The following is a 22,832-nucleotide window of genomic DNA, read 5'->3' on the forward strand; positions in this document are numbered from 1 at the left end:
GTGTGACACAGGAGGTAGACACACATGACTTCTGTTTAGTGTTTGATTAACTTAATGGTAAACAATACCGACATAGACACACTAGGAGGAGACAAAAGCCACGGCTCAGTAATCCGGTGAGCCTGATCTTACTCCCCAGGACTGAGGTGGCCCAGATGTGACAGTGCAGTGCAAATATGCATAAAGTGATTTATTTAAAGTGGCTTGTGATAGAGTGATTCAACTAATGACCACGAAGTGTAGCTGTGCAGTGGACACTAATGTAAACAAATGTCCAGAATGTCCAGAGTGAGTAGGGTGTACTGATTAAGAGACCTTATCGCCTGCGGGAAGAACCTTCTCCTCAGTCTCTCTGTGTTGGCCTTCAGAAAGCGGAATCGCTTTCCTGACCTCAACAGAGAGAACAGTCAATTGTGGGGATGGCTGAGGTCCTTTATGATCTTCCTGGCTTTGGTCCAGCACTGCCTGCTGTAGATCGAGTGCAGGTCAGGGAGCTCCGTAAACACGCTGACGTCATCATCGGAGCTGTTTCTGAACATGTCCCAGTCTGAGGTCATGGCGTTTGTTCTCCGGTGACTGGACGTTGGCGAGCAGGATGCTAGGTAGAGGTGTGCGGTGTGCACGGGCTCTTATCCTGACGCCGGCTCGTTTCCCTCGGGGCCGCCGCTTCTCTCAGGATCTCAATGACCTCAGGACCAGAGTAAAGTTCCAGAGAGATATCCGGGACTGCAACCTCCTCTGCTTTACTGGTTCAATCGGTGGCCGCGTTACAGGACACACTCGATGACGCAGACTGGGACATGTTCAGAAACAGCTCTGATGATGACGTTAGCGTGTTTACGGAAGGGGTTGCAGATTTTCATTACTAAAAATATTTGGTCCTGCACCAAATTAAAGTGTTCTGATTATAATGGATTAATAAGCAGTGTTTTCACTGGAGTTACACTATTAAATATAAGATGTGTGAAGTGCTTCAGCATAAACAGCAATAATAGAAGATTAATGATTACACGTGTGTACATCAAGTTTAAAAGACTTTATTAGAAAAGTACAGGATTTGACTAAAAAGACCATCAGCGAGAACAAACTTATTTCACTACTGCCATTGCTGAATACATGATTCACAAACAACAGCAGAAAAATAACTAACGGGGATTGTGACGAGGTCGTCTTTTAGATCAGAGAGGTCATGTTTAAGCTCTGTGGACATCTAATTGCAGAGGTCCGTGTTGCAGCACTTAACGTTCGTTGTAAGAACTTCCTTTAGATATTTGCACCGTTCATGAGAGACACACTCCTTCCTGTAATCATAGTGCAAGACTGAGGACAAAAAACAGTTGGCAGTCAGTGCAAGTCCATATACAGAACCTGATGTAATTAATGCTTTAATGTAGAGCAGGTGTGTGTGTGTGTGTGTGTGTGTGTGTTTAGGGTGCTTGTTGCACTATAACAGTCTCAGAGCTACAATGATAAACTATAGTTGCGAGCAATGCCCAAGCACCTTGTTGTCTATCGTATCCCGGGTGCAGCACAACTTGCACACTTTACACACTATGATGCAATAGCTGATGGCTGATGTCAGCTTAGGCCCTAAATATTTGTCATGCCTGTCTGTCAGGTTTCTGAAGGAGCGATATCAAAGGTTTTTTTGCTCTGCTGCTATTACACTTTACAATCAGAACTGCTCCCAGTGAACCAGTGACTGTAATACACACTGTCATGACTGTGATATACTGTTGGTGTAATATCTCAAATTTCATAATATAGATACAATAATTACAGTATATTAAATAAAGCTACACTATTGCACAATATAGTTATAACATCTTACATTTTTGACAATGACAATGATGCAATAGATATGACGTTGTTGTGCTGATGTAATATTGCTTGGGCCCTAAAAAACATAGGAGGAAACACACACATAGAAAAAGAAGTTTCTGTAGCATAGCTGGCACAGATATGATGCCTATGGCAGGTTACAGGAACTGGTGTACAGCTGAATTTCATCCATCCATAACACTTATTGCATTTCAGAGCAGAACCTGTAACAGAGTGGAGACCAAACCAGATAATACATGACCTACAAACATGCACTTGTTAACAAGATTGGTTTTAATTCATTGATTAATTCACCTATGAATCTGTTAAGTCATTAAATCTAATTAATGCTAGTATATATTCACTCTTTTCTCCCTACTGAATATCAGCATCTCTGGTACAGGAAGATGGAGATCATCGCACACTAGAACACACAACTGTGTTTATAACATTACGTAGACGTCACTGCTGATTGTTATACTTAATTCCCTCTGCCCTGTGGTCATAATTTGATAAAGTGCTCATAATGATTAATATATTCATAAATCACATGTAACACACAGCAGCTTTACTAGATGAAGTCATTTAGCAAGTCAGAGGTGAGAGTGTTAAAGAAACCTTTACTGTGATTTTACTTTACATTGCCTTGTGTCCCAAATAAACAAAACTGATTTTAGTCAGCATCATCTCCTGATTGTTTATTAAAGATAACTTTTATCTAAAATACCCATGCACAATATTGTGTTTTTATTTGACCTGAAGCCCAGTGTACACTCACCACTCATCAGCATCACAGCAAGAACCAGAATCTGGAACATAGTCTTCATCTTTATTCTGCAGCACAAAAAAGGATTGAAAAGAAAAAGAAAAAAAAATAACATTTGATTAACTGTGGAAAAGCCCAGGGAGTGAATTAGCCTAGAAGAGAGTAGCTACAATATAGTACAAATGGTTAAAATATACTTATTATAATTATAGTAAAAAGAAATGCATAGAACCCCCAAAGCACTCCATAATCATGATATTGTCTAAGATCTTACCTTCAGTGTTTGAGAGTGTAGTAAAGGATAAAGGAGTCTCTGAGCTTCACCTGTGTATCAGTTCTAATCCCAATACTTTATCTTTCCTCCTTTAAATTCATCTGATGTGTGAGTTCCCGCCCCCCTGGTTTTTACTGTTACTATGGATTTTCACACATCAATCAACTAGATGATACATGATTTCACACTGATGTACAAAACAAATCACACTGTTACAGTTACTCATGTGGGTTATTGTAGTCTGATACACAGTGATATTCTACATTTCTATTAGAATCACTTCAATTTGTAATAATGTAGAGACTGAATGATTACAGTGAAATAAAAACCAAGTGTAACGAATGTGACTAATAAAAACATTTATATTTCAGATGTAGCCAACATAAGATATAAAACTAACCAACCAAGGTAACAGTGACTACAACTTCAAAACACCCTGGATGTCTGATTACTGATGGAAACAACTTTTTAAGAATGTTGAACATTTCTATTGTCCATCTTCTCCGGGTGTTTTTCTGAGAGGTCACACAGATTCAGTTTTATAAAATCATCTAAAACAACCTTCTGAAACAAAACACTCACAACAACATAAAATTTTAAGGTCAAGTGAAAAACACATGCTGTGTTCATATGAAATCAAGTTTTCAATAATAAAGATAGTTTGGTCCTTCCCCAAATTAAAGTGTTGTTCTGATTATAACAGATTCACTGATCAGTGTTTTCACTGGAGTCACACTATGAAATATGAAATGTGTGAAGCAATTCAGCATAAACAGCAATAACAGAAGATTAATGATTACACGTGTGTACATCAAGTTTAAAAGCCTTTATTAGGAAAGTACAGGATTTGACTATAAAGACTATCAGAGAGAATAAACTAAATACACTACTGCCGTTGCTGAATACATGATTTACAAACAACAGCAACAAAAATAACTAACAGGAATCGTGACGAGGTTGTCTTTCAGATCAGAGATGTTGTGGTTCAGCTCTATGGACATCTAATTACAGAAGTCCGTGTCACAGCACTTGACGTAGTATGTAAAACTTTCCTTTAGATATTGGCAATGCTTGGGAGAGACACACTTCCTCTTGTGATTTTGCTGCATGACTGAGGACATAAAAAACATTTGGCATTATATTAACAGTTTCAAGCTGCAATGATAAACTATAGTTGCAAGAAATTATGAGCGTGCCTATGTACCTTGTCTATCGCATCCCAGGTGCACCACAACTTTCACACTTTAAAAACTATGATGCAATAGGGCTGATATCAGCTTGGTCCCTAAATATTTGTCATGTTAGTCTGTTACAGGTTTCTGAAGAAGCAATCTCGAAGGTTTTTTTTTTTACCTTGCTGCTAATACACTTCAGAATCAGAATTGCTCCTAGTGAACCAGTCAATGTAATACACACTGTCATAACTGTGATATACTGTTGGTGTAATATTTTTAATTTTATAATATAGTTACAATAGTTGCGGTATATTAAATATAGCTAGATGATCGCACAATATAGTTATAATATCTTAAATTTTTGTGCAATTGAAACTGTGCAATAGCATCTTGTTTAACTGTGCAGTATTATATTACTTAGTTCAATTCGATTAAAAAGTTCAAATACTTTATTATTTTTTATCCCTTTGTTTTGTATTTATATACTCTACAGTGTATCAAAAAAACTAAACATTTTAAAGGCTTGAGATCATATAGGTCTGGTTTGGTGGTGGTCACATAAAGTTCCTAGGAAGATTGTATCTAATTACTTTGGGTCATTTTGCAAACAACCAAAAATAACTGACTATCTGTTGACTTGAGGCCATGACATGCAGTGTGAAAGTTGTTCAGCTCAATGAGCTCTAAATGTGTACTGGGTTTCATGTCCATACATGCAAGTGTGTATGAGTTATCCAGCAATGTCTGCAGATCCCAACCTGTCTGCCAATTTTGATAATTCTTTAAGCATGTTAAGATGCCCAAAAAGCCTTGCATGATGGGGAGGGGATACTCTTTAAAAGAACAAGAGCGCTGTCACAAAAGTTGATGTCATAGTGCTTGTGCCATAAATTACCCTTAAATAAACAAGAGGGATCTTTACACATGATGACATCTACACTTTCAAAAATCAGATCTATATGACATCTGTATTTCCAGATGTAATGATGTAATAGTGCTTGGGCCCTAAACAACATAAAGAGGAAACATACGGCGAGAAAAAACAGTTTGTCTCGCATAGTTGGCACAGATATGATGCTTCTGGCAGGTTTCAGGAACCGGCTTACAGTTTTCTTTCATCCATGCATAACACCTGTTGCATTGCAGAGCAAAACCTGTAACAGAGTGGAGACCAAAATCAGATAATACACGATCTACAAACATGCACTTGATAACTAGATTGATTTTGTAGTTTTAATTCATTGATTAATTCACCTATGAATCTATTAAATGCTCTGATATGCTATATTCACTCTTTTCTCCCTACTGAATATTAGGATCTCTGGCACAGGATAATGGAGATCATCACATAATAGAACACACAACTGTGTATATATCATTATGTAGATGTCACTGCAAACTGTTATCCTTACCTCCATTGACCCTGTGGTCACAATTTTATAATGTGTACAGAATGATTAATATATTTCATGAATCACATGTAACACACAGCAGCTTTACTAAGATGAATTAATTCAGCAAATCAGAGGTGAGAATATTGAAGAAACCTTCTGTGTGATTTTGATTGGGCGAAGTTTTTGACAGCTCTCTCTCTCTTTTGACTCATCATCTATCCATTTAACTTGTGCTAAGTTGGATGGCTGGCTGAAATCTGTTGACAAGTCTCGTCTACCTGGGAAGTTCAAAGCCTGAGTCTACCAGCATGGCATCCTTTCCAGAATCCTGTGTTCCCTCCTCATCTATGCTGTCCCAGTCTCTACTGTTGAGATCCTAGAGAGAAAAGTCAGCAGCCACCTCCGGAGATGGCTTGGGTTACCAAAGAGCCTGAGTGCATTGCACTTTATGGGCGCAACAACATACTGCAGCTGCTCTTAAAATCCTTGCAAGAGGAATTCAAGGTAACAAAGGCTAGAGAGGTGTTGCTGTACAGGGACTCTAGTGATCCAAAGGTGGCTAAAGCTGGGGTCCAAGTGAGGACAGGCAGGAAGTGGAGGGCAGAGGAAGTACTCCAGGAGGCTGAGGCAAGGCTGCAGCATAGGAGCCTTGCGGGAGTGGTCTCAAAAGGCAAAACTGGCTTAGGATCCTTTCTAACTTCTTAAATAGACATCAGAGGGAAGGGAAGGCAGCGCCTTGCTTAAGACGAGGTAAGAGCAGCAGTGGAGGAGACAATATCCTGCAAGGCTGAGACTGAGGCTACAGGGGGCCTGGATAAAATGGGAAAATGCACAACCCGTCTAACCTATACACATGGGGCATAGCAGAAACACCAGCATGCCCATTGTGTTCCAAGAGAGGCTCTCTAGAGCACATCCTCAGCTGCTGCAGTACAGCACTTGGAGAATGACGATACCGGTGGAGACATGACCAAGTCCTTAGGACCATCCGCACGGGACTGGTGTGGGCAAAGCAGTTCTGTCCCTCCAAGAAAACAATCGCCTTTGTTAGAGCTGGGGAGCAGGTAGCCTCAGACAAAAGAACTCCGGCAGGAATCCTGACCTCAGCTAGAGTTTGGCAGCTTTTGGTAGACCTTGAACAACAGCTGAAGTTCCCCAGCCGCATTACTCTCACCACCCTTTGACCAGACATGGTACTTGGATGAAGCCTTTGAAAGGAAGCAATCCAAGTATGTGGGACTGTTCAGTGACTGTCAGCAGGCCAGGTGGAGAGCGAGGTGCCCCCCAGTGGAGGTTGAATGCAAAGGTTTTCCTTAGCCCGAGCCCTAAGCAGTTTCAGAGCAAAAGAGGAGAGCTATCCGCAGTACCACTAAAGCAACAGAGAGGGCCTCAAGATGGCTGTGGCTTAAGAGGGGCCAACCATTAAGTCGTGGTACCTAATTAGCCATCTGGATGGCTAGGTCACCTGATTGAGGGTGTATGATGTTGAAAGACCCGAAACACCCAATGATTTCATAACCATCACTCAAGTAGATGTATTATATAGCGTACAGTGGCTTGTCTCACAAATAAACAGAACCTGAAGCCCAGTGTACACTTACCACTCATCAGCATCACAGCAAGAACCAGAGTCAGGAACAGAGACTTCATCTTTATTCTGAGGCACAAAAAAGGATTAAAAAGAAATGAATAATTCCTTAAAATAACATTCGATTACCTGTAGAAAAGCCCAGGAAGTGAATTAGCCTGGAAGAGAGTAGCTACAATATAGTACAAATGGTTACAAATATATTTATTATAAGCATAGTGAAAACAAATTCACAAAAACCCAATTGTTCCATAATCATGATATTGTCTAAGATCTTACCTTTAGTATTCGAGAGTGTAGTGAAGGAGAAAGGAGTCTCTGAGCTTCACCTGTGTATCAGTTCTAATCCCAATACTTTATCTTCCCTCCTTTAAATTCATCTGATGTGTGAGTTCCCGCCCTTCTGGTTTTCACTGTGACTATGAACTTTTACACATCAATCAACTACATGATTTCACACTGATGTACAAAACAAATCATAATGTTACAGTAACTCATGTGATATTTTACATTTCTATTAGAATTACTCCAATTTGTAATAATGTAGAGACTGACTGACTACAGTGAAATAAAAACCAAGTGTAATGAATGTAACTAATGAAAACTTTGATATTTGAGATGTAGCCAATATAAGATATAAAACTATTTAAGGAAACTGACTTTAACTTCAAAACACCGTCTATATCTGATTATTGATGGAAAAAGCTTAATGAGAATGTTGAACATTTCTATTGCGTCTTCTCTGGGTGTTTTTCTGAGATGTCACACAGATTCAGTCCTATGAAGCCCTCTGAAACAACCTTCAGAAACTGATATCATGTGAAATCAAGTTTTCATTAATGAATATTGCAATGACAGAAGATTAATGATTACACGTGTGTACATCAAGTTTATGTATTAGAAAAACTTTATTAGAAAAGTACAGGATTTGATTATGAAGACCATCAGCAAGAATAAACTAAATACACTACTGCCGTTGCTGAATACATGATTTACAAAAACCAGCAACAAAAATAACTAACAGGAATCTTTACGAGGTTGTCTTTCAGATCAGCGATGTCGTGGTTCAGCTCTATGGAGATCTAATTGCAGAAGTCCGTTTCACAGCACTTGACATTGGACGTAACAATTTCCTTTAGATATTGGCAATGCTTGGGAGAGACACACCCCTTCCTGTGATCTCGCTGCAATCAGAACCTGATGTAATTAATGTTTTAATGTAAGGTAGGTGTGTGTGTGTGTGTGTGTGTGTGTGCTGCTGTGTTACATTAACAGTCACAAAACATGCAATTATAAATAAACACAAAAGGAAACATACCAAAAAAAAAGGAACTTCTGTATCATAGCTGGCACAAACATGATGCTTCTGGCAGGTTTCAGGAACCGGCTTACAGTTTTCATTCATCCATGCAGAACACTTGTTACATTTCAGAGCAGAACCTGTAACAGAGTGGAGACCAAAAATAGATATTACATGATCTACAAACATGCACTTCTAATCAATCTTGCTTTTGTAGTTTTAATTAATTTATTAATTCACCTATGAATCTGTTAATTTATTAAATTTATTTAATGCTCAGATAGATGTGAGAATGCTGTGTGATTTTACTTTACATTGCCTTGTGCCCCAAATAAATAAAACTGATTTTAGCCTCATCTTCTGACTTTAATCTGAAATACTTGTGCACCAAATTGTGTTTTCATTTGACCTGAAGCCCAGTGTACACTCACCGCTCATCAGCATCACAACAAGAACCAGAGTCAGGAACAGAGTCTTCATCTTTATTCTAAAGCACAAAAAAAGAAAAGAATAGTTCCTAAAATTAACATTTGATTAACTGTATTTACGGTAAATGACAAATCCTGTGAAACTGAGAAAAAAAAATTCACAAAAATCCCAAAGCACTCCATAATCATCATATTGTCTAAGATCTTACCTTCAGTGTTTGAGAGTGTAGTGAAGGAAAAAGAAGTCTCTGAGCTTCACCTGTGTATCAGTTCTAATCCCAATACTTTATCTTTTCTCCTTAAGATTCATCTGATGTGTGAGTTCCCGCCCTCCTGGTTTTCACTGTTACTATGAACTTTTACACATCAATCAACTAGATGATACATGATTTCACACTGATATACAAAACAAATCACACTGTTACAGATACAGATAAGTCACATCTACTGGCACAGATTCTCTGCTATGAAACACACTGTAACACTACAACCCAAGGACAAGTGAAGGATACATTGTAAGGAATTTTGATCCTCGATAGATTATAGAAGCAACACATTAAAGTTTTTATAAACAAAGTTCATAATGTTCAATATTTTATCACTTCATATGTCATTTTGATTATAGTATAACATTTATTAATTGATGTTGTCGTTAATTAGCTCAACAGTTTGATTTTAAAACACAGAAACTTTTCCACTGGCAAGCTTTAGCACACCCTAAAAAATGCTGGGTTAAAAACAACCCAATCTGGGTTGTTTTTAACCCAGCTGCTGGGTAACTATTGGACTAACTATATGCTGGGTTAATTTAACCCAGCAAAATAAGTTATTTTTTTAACCCAGCAAAATGGGTTAAATATTTAACCCAAATGCTGGGTCATATTTAACTATAATGCTGGGTTAATTCTACCATATAAACTACCATATACCAATACTACCATATTGGTCAAATGTTCTACCCAGGTGTTGATTCATTTTAACTGGAATGTTGAGTTAATTCTACCTCACAAATAGGTTATTATTATTTTCATGTTTTACAATGAATCTGTAAAAAAAAAAAAAAAACTACCCACGTCTATTAAACAGTTAAATTACTTTGATATACTGGTTTATTACAAAAAAAAAAAAAACTTAAAAGTTTTGCAAACCATACATATATGCAATAAACAACATCCTATTAAATGTTCATAGAAAAAACTTTATTTTTTAAAAGCACAAGAACAGATAATCAACAGCGACATCATTACTATACTGTAGCGTTTTTATCGCCGTAAAGGAAGGTGGAGAGACGAGTGAGCTTCTTTGCTGCCCAATGCAAATGGCTGGGAGTATTTTATTATGTAGTAGCACAATCTCACAACAAGAACACATGAGACGGCTCAAACACACACATCTAACACAACACACACCCCTGGCCGAAACCACTAACCCAAACACCTTTTCCCAACAGGGTGAACACATAACAGCCCCATCCCGCAAAGCATGATGGTTCCCAAGCGAAACCCCGCCCCCGCCACACTGCCCCCACCCGAGCTGTGACCGTCCCCGGTCACCATGGCGCACTCAGTCTAGCAGGCGTGACGGCGGGCGGCGCTGGCGTTGGAAACGCCGGAGTCTTTTTGCCTGGGAAGGGGGGCCGTCGCCCTCCTCCTGAGGCGGACTGGCCTCCACAGAATCCGACGATGCCCTGGCGTGGGGCTGATAAGGAGCCAGACGGTCCCAGTGGAGCACGACCAATCGCGACCGCCCTGTCAGCCGCACTCGGTAGACCACATCAGAGAGCTGTGCAACGACCGTGCAGGGGCCCACCCAGTGCGACATAAGCTTAGGCGAGGGACCCCTTTTCCTTCCGGGGGAATACACCCAAACCTGCTCCCCAGTAGCAAAGTCTCGCCCCCGGCTGTGAGTATTGTACACGCGGCGCTGTTTAACCCCGGCGTCCGCCAAGTGTCTACGCACCAGCTCGTGGATACGGAACAGTTTGTCTTTCAAAGAACAAAAATAATCCAAACCCAGTTTCGTTGGTAAGTCCACTTGGGGAGGGGGCCCGAACACCAGATCTACAGGCGTGCGCAACTCGCGACCGAACATTAACGCAGCTGGCGTCAGTTGTGAGGATTCCTGCACTGCTGTACGATAAGCCCAAAGCACGAGAGGCAAATGCCCGTCCCAATCTTTCTGCCGGTCGCTGGTAAGCACGTCGAGTTGGGTGGTGAGTGTTCGGTTGAATCGTTCCACGAGGCCATCACTTTGTGGATGCAGGGGCGTGGTGCGGGTCTTTTTCACCCCGAGGTGCTCACACACCGCCGTAAACACCTCCGCCTCGAAATTACGCCCCTGATCGCTGTGCAACTGCTCCGGGACGCCGAATCGGCTGAACACCTCATCCACCAGCACTCGAGCCGTGGTGGAAGCGCTCTGATCAGGAACAGCAAACGCCTCCGGCCACTTGGTGAAATAGTCCATGGCCACCAGCACATAACGATTCCCACAATCAGAGATGGGAAACGGCCCCAGAATGTCCACGCCCATACGTTCCATGGGCGCCCCCACCCGGAAGTCTTGCAAGGGTGCTCGCGAGCGCTGGGTAGGGCCCTTCTTTGCCGTGCAGACGTCGCATCTGTGAACAAAAAGTTCACTATCAGTATGACAGCCCGGCCAGTAGAACCGAGCACGCAACCGCCGCAGTATTTTGGTTACCCCGAAGTGTCCTGAACCTGTATGCCCATGAACCATCCCCAGCACACATGCCCGCAAAGTCTGCGGCACCAGCAGCTGAAAAGACTCGCCAGCGCCACACGGCCGTTCCCATTGGCGGTAGAGTAAACCCCCCCGCAACGCTAGTCGGTTAAACTGCGAGTGGAGAGCTTTTTCTTCTGGTCCCAGGTGGGCAACGGCGGCATAATCCGGTCTCTGGCCCGCGTTAACCCAACCTAATACCCGCTGCAGTGCCGGGTCCTTCTCCTGCTCGACCATTAACTGATCGCAGTCCATCTGTGGCACGGGCGAAACGACCACAGGCGATGGGTTAGGTGACGCATTAACTCGGCTGCAGGCCGGCTCGGACGGCCGATTACTGACGGGGGCTTCGAAAGACTGCGCAGGGAGAATGTTCTGATTCACGGGGGTCGGGGTGTGTTCGATGTCGTGTCCACCTACACGCTCTTCAACCCGCTCGCAGTGTCGACAACGCTCTTTGCTGCACGGCCGGCGGGATAACGCATCGGCGTTAGCATGCAATTTTCCCGCTCGGTGCTGAACGGTAAAGTTATAGTCCTGCAACTGCTCGAGCCAACGCGCTAACTGCCCCTCGGGCTCTTTAAAACTGAGCAGCCACACCAGCGAAGCGTGATCGGTCCGCAGCAAGAAGGATTGCCCGTATAAATACGGCCTAAAATGCTTAAGGCCCGCGACGACCGCTAGCAGCTCGCGCCGCGTGATGCAGTAATTCTTCTCCGGCTCAGACAACGCGCGGCTGAAGTAAGCGACAGCACGCTCTTTGCCCTCCGAAACCTGAGACAGGACGGCCCCCAGCCCGACATCGCTCGCGTCCGTGTCGAGAATAAACGTACGAGCTATATCAGGATATTCGAGAACGGGCGACGTAACCAGCGAAACGGCTGGTTCTTTCTCGTGAGCGCGTGCAGCGGGCTGGGGATCGTGGCAAAATCCCTCACAAACCGGCGATAGTACGACGCTAACCCGAGAAAGGTGCGTAGCTGCGACACATTTAACGGTTCCGGCCAATTTTGTACCGCAGCAATTTTGGCTGGATCGGTGGCAATCCCTTGCGCGCTAATCACGTGTCCCAGAAAGACAGTCTCTTGCCGCAACAACTGGCACTTTTTGGGATTTAGCCGCAAATTCGCCCGCCGGATAGCTAGAAATACCTCCCGTAGGTTAGCTAGCGCGACCGCAAATTCCTTGCCGTGCACCAGTAAATCGTCTAAGTAGACGACACAACGGTTTCAAGGGATATCCGCCAATACTCTCTCCATCAATTGTTCGAATGTAGCTGGAGCGTTGCAGAGGCCGAACGGCATGCGCCGAAATTGCCATAGCCCTTGCCCGATCGAGAACGCGGTTTTGGGTAGTGCTTCCGGGGCGAGCTCTACTTGCCAGTACCCGCTACGCAAATCCAACGAGCTAAACCACGCCGAGCCTGCAACGTGTTCCAGCGCAGCATCTATTCGCGGTAACGGATAAGAATCTTTGCGCGTCACCTCGTTTAACCGCCGGTAGTCCACACAAAACCGCCACGATTCGTCCTTCTTACGCACAAGTACAACGGGTGAAGACCACGGTCCGGATGCTGGCTCTATGACGCCCGAGTCGGCCATCTCACGCAGCTTCTGCTCGGCTACAGCTCGTTTAGCTAACGGGAGGCGTCTCGGATGTAACCGAACAGGAGCGGCGTTACCCGTATCGATATTGTGCTGCACCGAATCGGTATGAGTGCACTCGCGCTCATCTACCGCGAAAATATCCGCGAACTCGTGCAAAAGGGACTTCACGGTGTCGGTCTGCGTCTGATTTAGCCCCACACTGCTACGCCGCATCAGCTCGGCCATTATTCTCGCTCGGTCGGCTACCGGATGTTTACATGGCGCGTCCACCGGAAGTTCCGCCCCCCTGGTGCTTGATACTAACCCGTCCGGCTGCGTTTTGGGCACTAGCAACCTGGCTATACCGAAATTACCCCGCAGAGTCCCGTCCGCGAGATTGAGTACCGCACCCCACCTTTCCAAAATGTCTAACCCCAAGATACAATCATCCTCGATGTCTGCCACAAAGAATGGGTGAGAAAGAATGATTGCACCTACGGTTCCGGCAGCACACAACCGCGCTCTCCTCGCTCCAACAATCCCCCGCGCAGCAGCGAAACTGTAGATCCGGTGTCTACGAGCGCCCGTAGCGAAACGTTGTCCAGGCCACAGTCCACGTAGACCCCCGTGCGATTTCCGTCACGTCCCAAAGATGGCTGCGGGAGGCGGTTTCCCCTCGGCGCCCCCCGAAGCTAGTTTAACGGCTGCTGGGGTACGCTGTCCTCCGGCCGGAGAACGTTGCAGCGGTAGTCTGGCGGTCCCTGGCCTCGTCGTCGTCGCGGAAACTCGGAGGCTAAAACCTCTGAGTTTCCGCTCGGCTCTCTCGCCACGGTGTTCAGCCAAGATGGGCTCGGCGCACTCGGGCTCGGCGCACTCGGCCTCGCGCAGCACCTCGGACAGGGACGCCGGTGCCGCTAACCGGAGGTGCTCGCGAAGCCGGTACGGCCAGATTCCCCGAAGGAACGCGCGACGAGCTAGCTCTTCCTGCTGGCCGTGTTCGAAATCCGGGTAGCCCTGGCGCGCGAGAGATCGCAGGTCCATGGCAAACGCCCCTAGTGGCTCGGAGGCGCGCCACTCGCGGGTTGCCAGCTCCTCGCTTGCGGCCTCCCTACGGTCACCCGCGCTGAACCGGAGGTGTAGCGCCTCCCGCAACTTCGCCCAGTCCTCCCGCTCATCCGCACAGAGGTTTTCCAGAGCGCGGAGCTCGGCGCCCTCGAGCGCGAGGGCCGCCCGGACGGCTGTTTCCGCCGGGGACCAGCCCCCGAATTTGGCGGCTAGCTCCACGCCTCCACTCTGCTCAGGTTGCCGCCCTTTGCTTGTGCTGGCCCCGTCAGGGAGGGTTTTCCTCCTTCTTAATTGTTCTGCTACTCGGCGGCCGGCCTGAATCTTCCGGATGTCCTCCGGCGTGCGCTCTAACCCGTAACTCTCCATCCCACTTCTGACACCAATGTAGCGTTTTTATCGCCGTAAAGGAAGGTGGAGAGACGAGTGAGCTTCTTTGCTGCCCAATGCAAATGGCTGGGAGTATTTTATTATGTAGTTGCACAATCTCACAACAAGAACACATGAGACGGCTCAAACACACACATCTAACACAACACACACCCCTGGCCGAAACCACTAACCCAAACACCTTTTCCCAACAGGGTGAACCCATAACAGCCCCATCCCGCAAAGCATGATGGTTCCCAAGCGAAACCCCGCCCCCGCCACAATACTATTACTCACAAGGGCAGAATGGAGTAATAACACAAATAGGCTGAGGCAGCTTCTACAGAGCAGGATCTCTTTGTGAAATTAGATATCTTTTCTGCAGAACAAAACTATCCAGCCCTGGTCCCGTTTTAACATACAAACACTGTCTATGACTTTTCAAGTAGGCCTTGCAATTTCATAACAACATTACAAAAAGTCCTATACAGGAGCACACTACTTTAAATAGTTAATGTCAAAAATATAAAATGCCTTGAAGCACACATCAACCGCCCCAAGTAGTGTGCATTGCTCCAGAGCCTGTCCCACCAGAATGACGAATGCCTGAGAGCAGCGCTGGTCATTATCTCCCAACGTCAGAATGTACAGTCGGGGTACGGCCTTGACCCTTCAGCCTGCTGGAGGTATTCCACCATGTTGGTGCCAACCTTAGAAAGAAATGAAAGAAAGTAAACTGAATAAGACTATCAATTTAATGTGTAATAGGATTTATACTAAATAAAAAAATGACAAAGCTAGGGTATAGGTAACATGAAACAAAAACATGGAGACAGCTACTACCAAAAATAAAATAAGCAAAATAAGCATGGCTTTTGGGATAAAGCTCATATATATATGAGCTTTATCAGACTAGTTGGTCTTGTAGTCTGCGTTGATTTCAAGCTAATTACCGAGGAGATGCATTGTCATAGCTGGGGTCATACTGGCACATTACAATCACCCGAATATTAATACTTCCATCTAGTAGTTATCTGTACAGCTAACTGATAGTTAATTAAGTCTGAGTCACAAGCAACTTTGGTTAAAGAGGGCTACCTGGTTAGCTTACATGCAGCAGTCATATTTGAATACTACTTGCCAAAGGGGGAAAGGTGTAAAATATTGTTATAACTCGGGAGAAACGCGGACGAATTTTGACCGCGGAGTAAATTACTAGCTAGTGAAAAACGGGAGGGTTAGCAGGTGTGTATATTTGTGAAAGGGTCAGTGTTTTGTAACACCCCAGCATTTTATTTTCTCAAACAGTGAGATTAATAAAGTTCTAATGATAATGTGGTTGCTAACGCTAGCAACCTAACTAAATGCTAGCGTCATGCTAATACTACAGTTACAGTTTCGTCACCCTGCAAACATTCTACAGAGAAAGATAAAAAGCTCAGACATCTTATCCGTTTCTTTCACACACAGGTGGGGTTCTTTGGCTAACTATAGCAGCTACTGTCAGCTAAATTATCTTACCTCAAACCAGCCTGAAAGTTTAAGTGTAACCTTAACACGGTAACAGTAATAAATGTTATATATAGTAATATTTTTTCAGTCATATGTGACTTAGGTGAGTGAACATGTGTATACAGACCTTGTATTTAACGTCATTTTCCCTTAAATGAACCGTCATCAGCGGTGTGGGAGCTCAAGAGGGACACGAAGCTCTGACTGACAGCCGCTGAATCCACCGGTGAACTTTGGGGGAGGAGCCAATCAAACTTCAACCCAGCAGCTGGGTTACACAAAAACTACCCAACTCTCTGTAAATAACCCAGAAAAATGACCCAACAGAGGCAACCCAGCGCTTGGGTAGAAAAAAAAAACAACCCAGCGTTTTTACTGTGTATGAAACACCCAAAATATAGTGCAGCACAACAGCTTTACACAACATTTCAAGTAATGAACCTGTTGCAGGCTGACGCATGCGCAATTTAAAGCAAAAAAAACCACGGTTTGGGGGTATATTTTACTGCATTTTTCTATGTGATGGTTCTTACTAATGAACAGGTAGCATAGATAGAATATACCCTTTACTTAAGGATTCGTTGGCTGGCTGCAATAATCATGTAAATTTTATATGGTTTCCACAGATTATACTTACCACTCTCCAAAATCACTTTTTTCAGTGTACAGTAAGTAAACAGCAAACTAACAGATATCACAACATTAACAGTAATGATTTATATGGCAATGTAAAACTACGATTAACAGTTATGATGAGCTAAGCATATTAGTAAACTAGACAGCAAGAAAAATACACAAAACTTACCGTTAAACAATATTTTTTTTCTCTAAAACCCCTCTGTCTCTGACCTTCTCAGTTTCTGTTCTCCTTGTTTGTTCTGTCCATCAAAACCTTGTGTTTGAAGGCGAATTCCATTTTGGAGCTCCAGGACACTGTAGGAGAAAAAAAGGAGACTCATTCAAATGAAAACATATTAATTAACCTGAACACAATATATCTTTGGGAAAACCAACATCAAAAAGGATAAAATATATAATAATAAAATAAGTAAATTTTAAAAAGAAGTTGCTTTTTTTTTTTTTTTTTGGACCAATATGACAGCCAAAAACAAAAATCTAAAGCTAAAATATATACTGTTTTGCCTTTGATGCCAGCTTCCATTTCCATTTCAAATAGCACTGTAAATAGTAAGCACTGAAGACACTTTAAATAAAACAGTTTTTCCTTGAGGTTTAAGAACTAGGCTACTTCACAATTATACCAATCTTGTATCAATGAAAAATTAGCATATTCATCAAGTCTGGTAAATGAAATTATTTTTTTAAACAACACATTTACATTTAGGCATTTGGAAGATGCTCTTATCCAGAGCGACTTACATATTTTTTTTTATCTCATTACACATCTGAGGGTTAAGGGCCTTGCTCAAGGGCCCAACAGTGGCAACTTGGTGGTTGTGGGGTTTGAACCTGGGACCTGCATCACTAACATCTGTTTTGTCCGTCTCCATCCTTCTTGTAAATTTAGCGCGTTTGTTCTCCACGGCCATCAATCTGGCAGAGACTGAATGCCTGAGTGTGTCTGTGAAACACTTATGTCCAATGGGGTCATACCCAGAGGTAGAAATAACTGGTAAAATCGTGAATGACAGATCAGGAGGCATGCAAGCGAAATAATTTGCCACTGAATTAAGTTGGAAGCATCCATTTAAAGGCAGGGTGGATTGTTGATAGGTTACAGGTGTGCGGACATAATTATCTCAAATCATGACCTGGATGTGTTTGGCTGATCAGGCTGGCTCATGACATTTTTATTAGAATCACTCCCCTTTATAATATTGTAGAGACTGACTGACTACAGTAAAATAAACACCAAGTGTCACGAATGTAACTATTAAAACCTTTGATATTTCAGATGTAGCCAACATAAGATATAAAACTACCCAACCAAGGAAACAGTGACTACACCTTTAGAACACCCTGAATGTCTGATTACTGATGGAAACAACTCTATGGTAATGTTGAACATTTCCATTGTCCATCTTCTCTGGTTGTTTTACTGAGAGGTCACACAGATTTATTCCTATGAAGCGGTCTGAAACAACCCTCTGAAACAAATCACTCTGAAACATAAGAATTCATGGTCAAGTGAGGAATACAAGCACGTCTCTTGGTGCACGTCTCTTACTGGTATAATAAACATCAGTGCATGCGTGTACTGTTTACTATAACACTGTGACCATATGTGTGCGCGTAAAACATATTTTATTTTGTGTCTGTATGCGTGTGTGTACAGCGCGCGTGTATAGCAAAAGCAAGTCTCATTAGAGAGGTTAAAGATCAATTTGCTCTCTTCCTCTGTATCAGAGTGCCGTTATGTGTGTGCGCACATCATTAGACACTGTGCCCCTTACACACACACCCCCTCTTCTCGCCTTCACACACACACACACACACACACACACACACACACACTCTCTCTCTGTCTAAACGGAAACACCGCTCTGTCGCAATTCTTTTCAAAAGGTACAGTGCAGATCAATTTTTTTTCATTTTACTTTACAGCAGTGATTCTGTTAGTATACGTTCATGAGACTGTAATTAATATGTTCCTTATTAATTTGTTTGATAAAACAGTATTTCTGTTAATTTGTGTTTGTGTGCAACTTCAATAATAGAGGACGAGTGTTTACTGTGTAAGACGAGACGAGAGAGAGTCTGATTCCTCCTCTCCTCTAACTTCAGCTTTACACACACACACAGCGCCTTCGCGCATGAAAGGAAACACCTGTCAGGGTTTATTTTTACTTTTTTAGAGTATTGATTATTTTTATGTAGTGGAATGAATAATGTGAGTTTCCATTAATTTTTTTGGAAAATTTCGTTTGATTTACAAGGCCCGCTTCTGGAATGAATTACGCTCAAAATACAAGGTTCCACTGTACACCATTAGATTCACTGAGCAGTGTTTTCACTGGAGTCACACTATTAAATATGAAATGTGTGAAGTGCTTCAACATAAACAGCAATAGCAGAAGATTAATGATTACACGTGTGTACATCAAGTTTAAAAGAATTTATTAGGAAAGTACAGGATCTCACTAAAAAGACCATCAGAGAGAATAAACTAAATAGACTGTCATTGCTGAATATATGATTTACAAACAACAGCAACAAAAATAACAGAAAACATGACGAGGTCGTCTCTCAGTTCAGAGATGTCGTGGTTCAGCTCTATGGACATCTAATTGCAGAAATCTGTGTCACAGCACTTGATGTTGGACGTAACAATTTGCTTTAGATATTGGCACACGCCGAGAGGGGCACACCCCTTCCTGTGATAGCGTTGTTGGACTGAGGACATAAAAGACATTCAGCATTCAGTGCAAGTCCATGTACCTGATGTAATTTACAATTTTCATTAGTACAATTGATGTAATTTTCTTTCATTTAGAGCATGTAGATGTGTGTGTGTGTGTGTGTGTGTGTGTGTGTGTAATGTTGAGGTTATTTGGAGTTTTAAAATGTGTTCCCTCAGATGTGTTGTGCAACAGTGTTATATTAAAAGTCTGCAATGATAAATATACATAAGAGGAAACATACATATAAAAGATAGTGAATCATAGCTGGCACAGACAAGATCCTTATCGCAGGTTACAGCAACTGGTTTTCAGGTTTTTTTCAAATATGGTGAACATTTGTTGCATTGCAGAGCAGAACCTGTAACAGAGAGAAGACAAGAAACAGATAGTACACGATCTACAAACATGCACTTCTCATCAATATTGGTTTTATAGATTTAATTACTTGATTAATTCCAAAAAATATGTGATGAATGTGATGTCTGTGTGATCAGTTTAATATCACACTAGATAAATTAAAATCTAAGCATCAGGTAGAGCATCAGCAATTTTCTTTGGATTGTCTAAGGCTGGGATGAAAGGAAGACTTAGCGATTAGCAGTTAGCCCTTTGTAGCGTGGATGGTAAACCCAAACACGGAACCCAAGGGAAAAACACAAATTTAACCCGCCTCCTATAAACACACACTCGAATCAGAAAGTAAACCCAAGAAAGTAAGTACTCACGAAACGGCAGACGGACGATCTAAACCGACATGGGCGAAACTCTGAGCAATATGACTGAGCAACGTGTAGCGCCATCTTGTCTCCTTTTATGCTTCCTGTTTTGCGACCATACTACTTCCGGGCCCTAGTGCCGGTCGCGAAGCGGGTGTGTGTGACACTTTGTGACAATGACCATTGTTAAAAACATTATGCAATATTAAAAATAGAAGGAAAAAGAAGAGTAGAAACAGGCAAAATATAAAGTTATATTATAAAGTCATATTGCTGTCCCAAGATCAGTCAGGGGATTTTTTAATCCTGTATGCTAATTTGAAATAAATTTCTACCAAATTCCTATTTTGTATCTGCATATTTGTTTTCTTTTGTTTGTTTGTTTGTTTGTTTGTTTGCTGTTTTTTATTCTTTTTGCAGAATACATCCAGCAGGTTGTATGGTACATTTGGGCCCTTTTGTAAAAATTTGTATGCTAATAATGATGACTATTGTATTTATTAAGGCACATTTAACAATGAACACATAGCAGCTTAACTTAAATGAGGTTATAGATTTAGATGTTTTAATTCAGCAAGTCAGAGGTGAGAGTGTTGAAGAAACCCTCTGTGTGATTTTACTTTACATTGCCTTGTGTCACAAATACTGTAAATAGAACTGATTTTGGTCAGTCAAATACACATGCACAAAATTGTGTTTTTATTTGACCTGAAGCCCAGTGTACACTCACCACTCATCAACATCACAGCAAGAACCAGGGTCAAAAACAGAGTCTTCATCTTTAGTCTAAAGCACAAAAAAAGCCTTATTAAAAAAAATAATAATTTCTTAAAATAACATTTGAGTAACTGTGGAAAAGCCCAGGGAGTGAATTAGCCTGAAAGAGAGGGGTCTTTTACTGTTGAGCTAGTGGTAACAGTACATCCTTCTAAACGCAGGCTGAATTGTGAAAGCTGTTGTGTGCTGTTTTTTGGGCAGATGAGTAATATCTCTGTCTTGTCTGAGTTTAGTAAAAGAAAGTTATTGGTCATCCAATCTTTTATGTCCTGGACACACTCGGTTAATCTAGACAACATAGGTATTTCGTCTGGTTTTGTTGAGATATATAATTGGGTATCATCAGCATAACAATGGAAACTAATCCTATGTCTTCTAATGATGTTACCCAAGGGAAGCATGTAAATTAAGAACAGCAGAGGTCCTAAAACTGACCCTTGTGAGACCCCATATTTCACTGGAATCGATTTAGATCTACAAAATGGTATCGATCAGACAGGTATGATCTAAACCATTTTAATGCCTGTCCCTGAATACCTATGTGATTTTGTAAGCGATCTATGAGAATATTATGATCTATAGTGTCGAATGCAGCACTAAGATCAAGCAAGACTAGTATTAAGATGCAGCCTTGGTCTGAAGCTAAAAACAAGTCGTTTGCAATCTTAACTAGTGCAGTTTCTGTACTATGATGGGGCCTGAAACCTGACTAAAATTCTTTAAGGATGTTGTTTTCCTGCAAGAATGTGCATATTTGAGCTGATACTACTTTTTCTAATATTTTTGATATAAAGCGGAGGTTTGAAATCGGTCTATAATTTGTTATTTCATTCGTGTCCAAATTAGATTTTTTAAGAAGCGGCTTAATAACTGCCAACTTGAAAGGTTTAGGGACGTGACCTAGATATAATGAGGAATTAATAATGTTTAAAAGTGGCTCTCTAACCGTATGCATCACTCTCTTTTAAAAATCTGGTTGGGATTGGGTCTAACAGGCACGTTGTTGATTTAGCTGAGGTGATAAGTTTATAAAGCTCTTCCTGTCCTATACCTGTAAAGCACTGAAAAACTAAATGTGAAACTTTAGGCTGAACTAGATCATGAGATGCTATTAGAGGTTGAACCTCCGTTATTTTCTTCCTGATGCTATAGATTTTTTCACTACTAAAATGTTGTGGAGTACTCTCTGCTTTGGTTTCTTGCTATCAGTTGGCTAAGATGCTCGGTCCTAGCAGTTTTTAGAGCCTGTCTATAGCTGCACATACTGTTTTTAAACGCAATTCGAAAAAACTTCTAATTTAGTTTTTCTCCATTTTCGCTCGAGGTTACGGGTTGCTCTCTTTAGGGCGCGAGTATGACTATTGTACCAAGGTGCAAGTGTTTTATCTCTAACTTTTTAAAATCTGATGGGAGCAACATTGTCTAATGTACTGGTAAAAATAGTGGCCATGCTGCTAGTCACTTCATCTAGATCGTCTGCATTTAGGGGTCTAATAAGAATTTGGGACAGATCCGGCAGATTACTTGTTAATCTGTCTTTAGTAGTCGGATTCATATTTCTAACAAATTGATAACGTGGGGAGACACAGCTAATCTGTTCTACGGGTAGAGTATATATCAGGAGGTGATGATCTGTGATATCATCACTTTGAAGTAAGATCTCTATATTAGAGACATCTATACCATGGGATATAATTAAATCTAGCGTATGATTACAGCGATGAGTTGCTCTATTTATATTTTGTTTAACCCCAAAGGAATTTAGTAAGTCAATAAATGCGAGGGCTAAAGCGGCGTTAGCATCATCTACATGAATGGTAAAGTCTCCTACGAGTCTCCAACACAGAGTTAACCAATAGGTCTGATAGCAGATGTCCAAATTCTTTAAGAAAATCTACATATGGCCCTGGGGGTCTGTACACGATGGCCATTGTAAAATATAGCATGGGTTTATTATGTATTT

The 22,832-nt window shown here is 42.1% G+C and overlaps 1 long non-coding RNA gene across 1 annotated transcript; it reads right to left on the bottom strand.

The window, feature by feature from the left end:
- Window positions 1-19,081: 19,081 nt before the first annotated feature.
- LOC128516020 (uncharacterized) lies at window positions 19,082-20,182 on the bottom strand. Its single transcript, XR_008356723.1, has 3 exons — window positions 20,102-20,182; window positions 19,618-19,734; window positions 19,082-19,368 (listed from the first exon to the last, which is right to left on the bottom strand). It is a non-coding gene; the product is annotated as an uncharacterized LOC128516020 (long non-coding RNA).
- Window positions 20,183-22,832: the final 2,650 nt, after the last annotated feature.

This window comes from Clarias gariepinus, chromosome 28 (assembly GCF_024256425.1).
Source record: "Clarias gariepinus isolate MV-2021 ecotype Netherlands chromosome 28, CGAR_prim_01v2, whole genome shotgun sequence".
In the NCBI taxonomy this organism is placed as follows: domain Eukaryota; kingdom Metazoa; phylum Chordata; class Actinopteri; order Siluriformes; family Clariidae; genus Clarias; species Clarias gariepinus.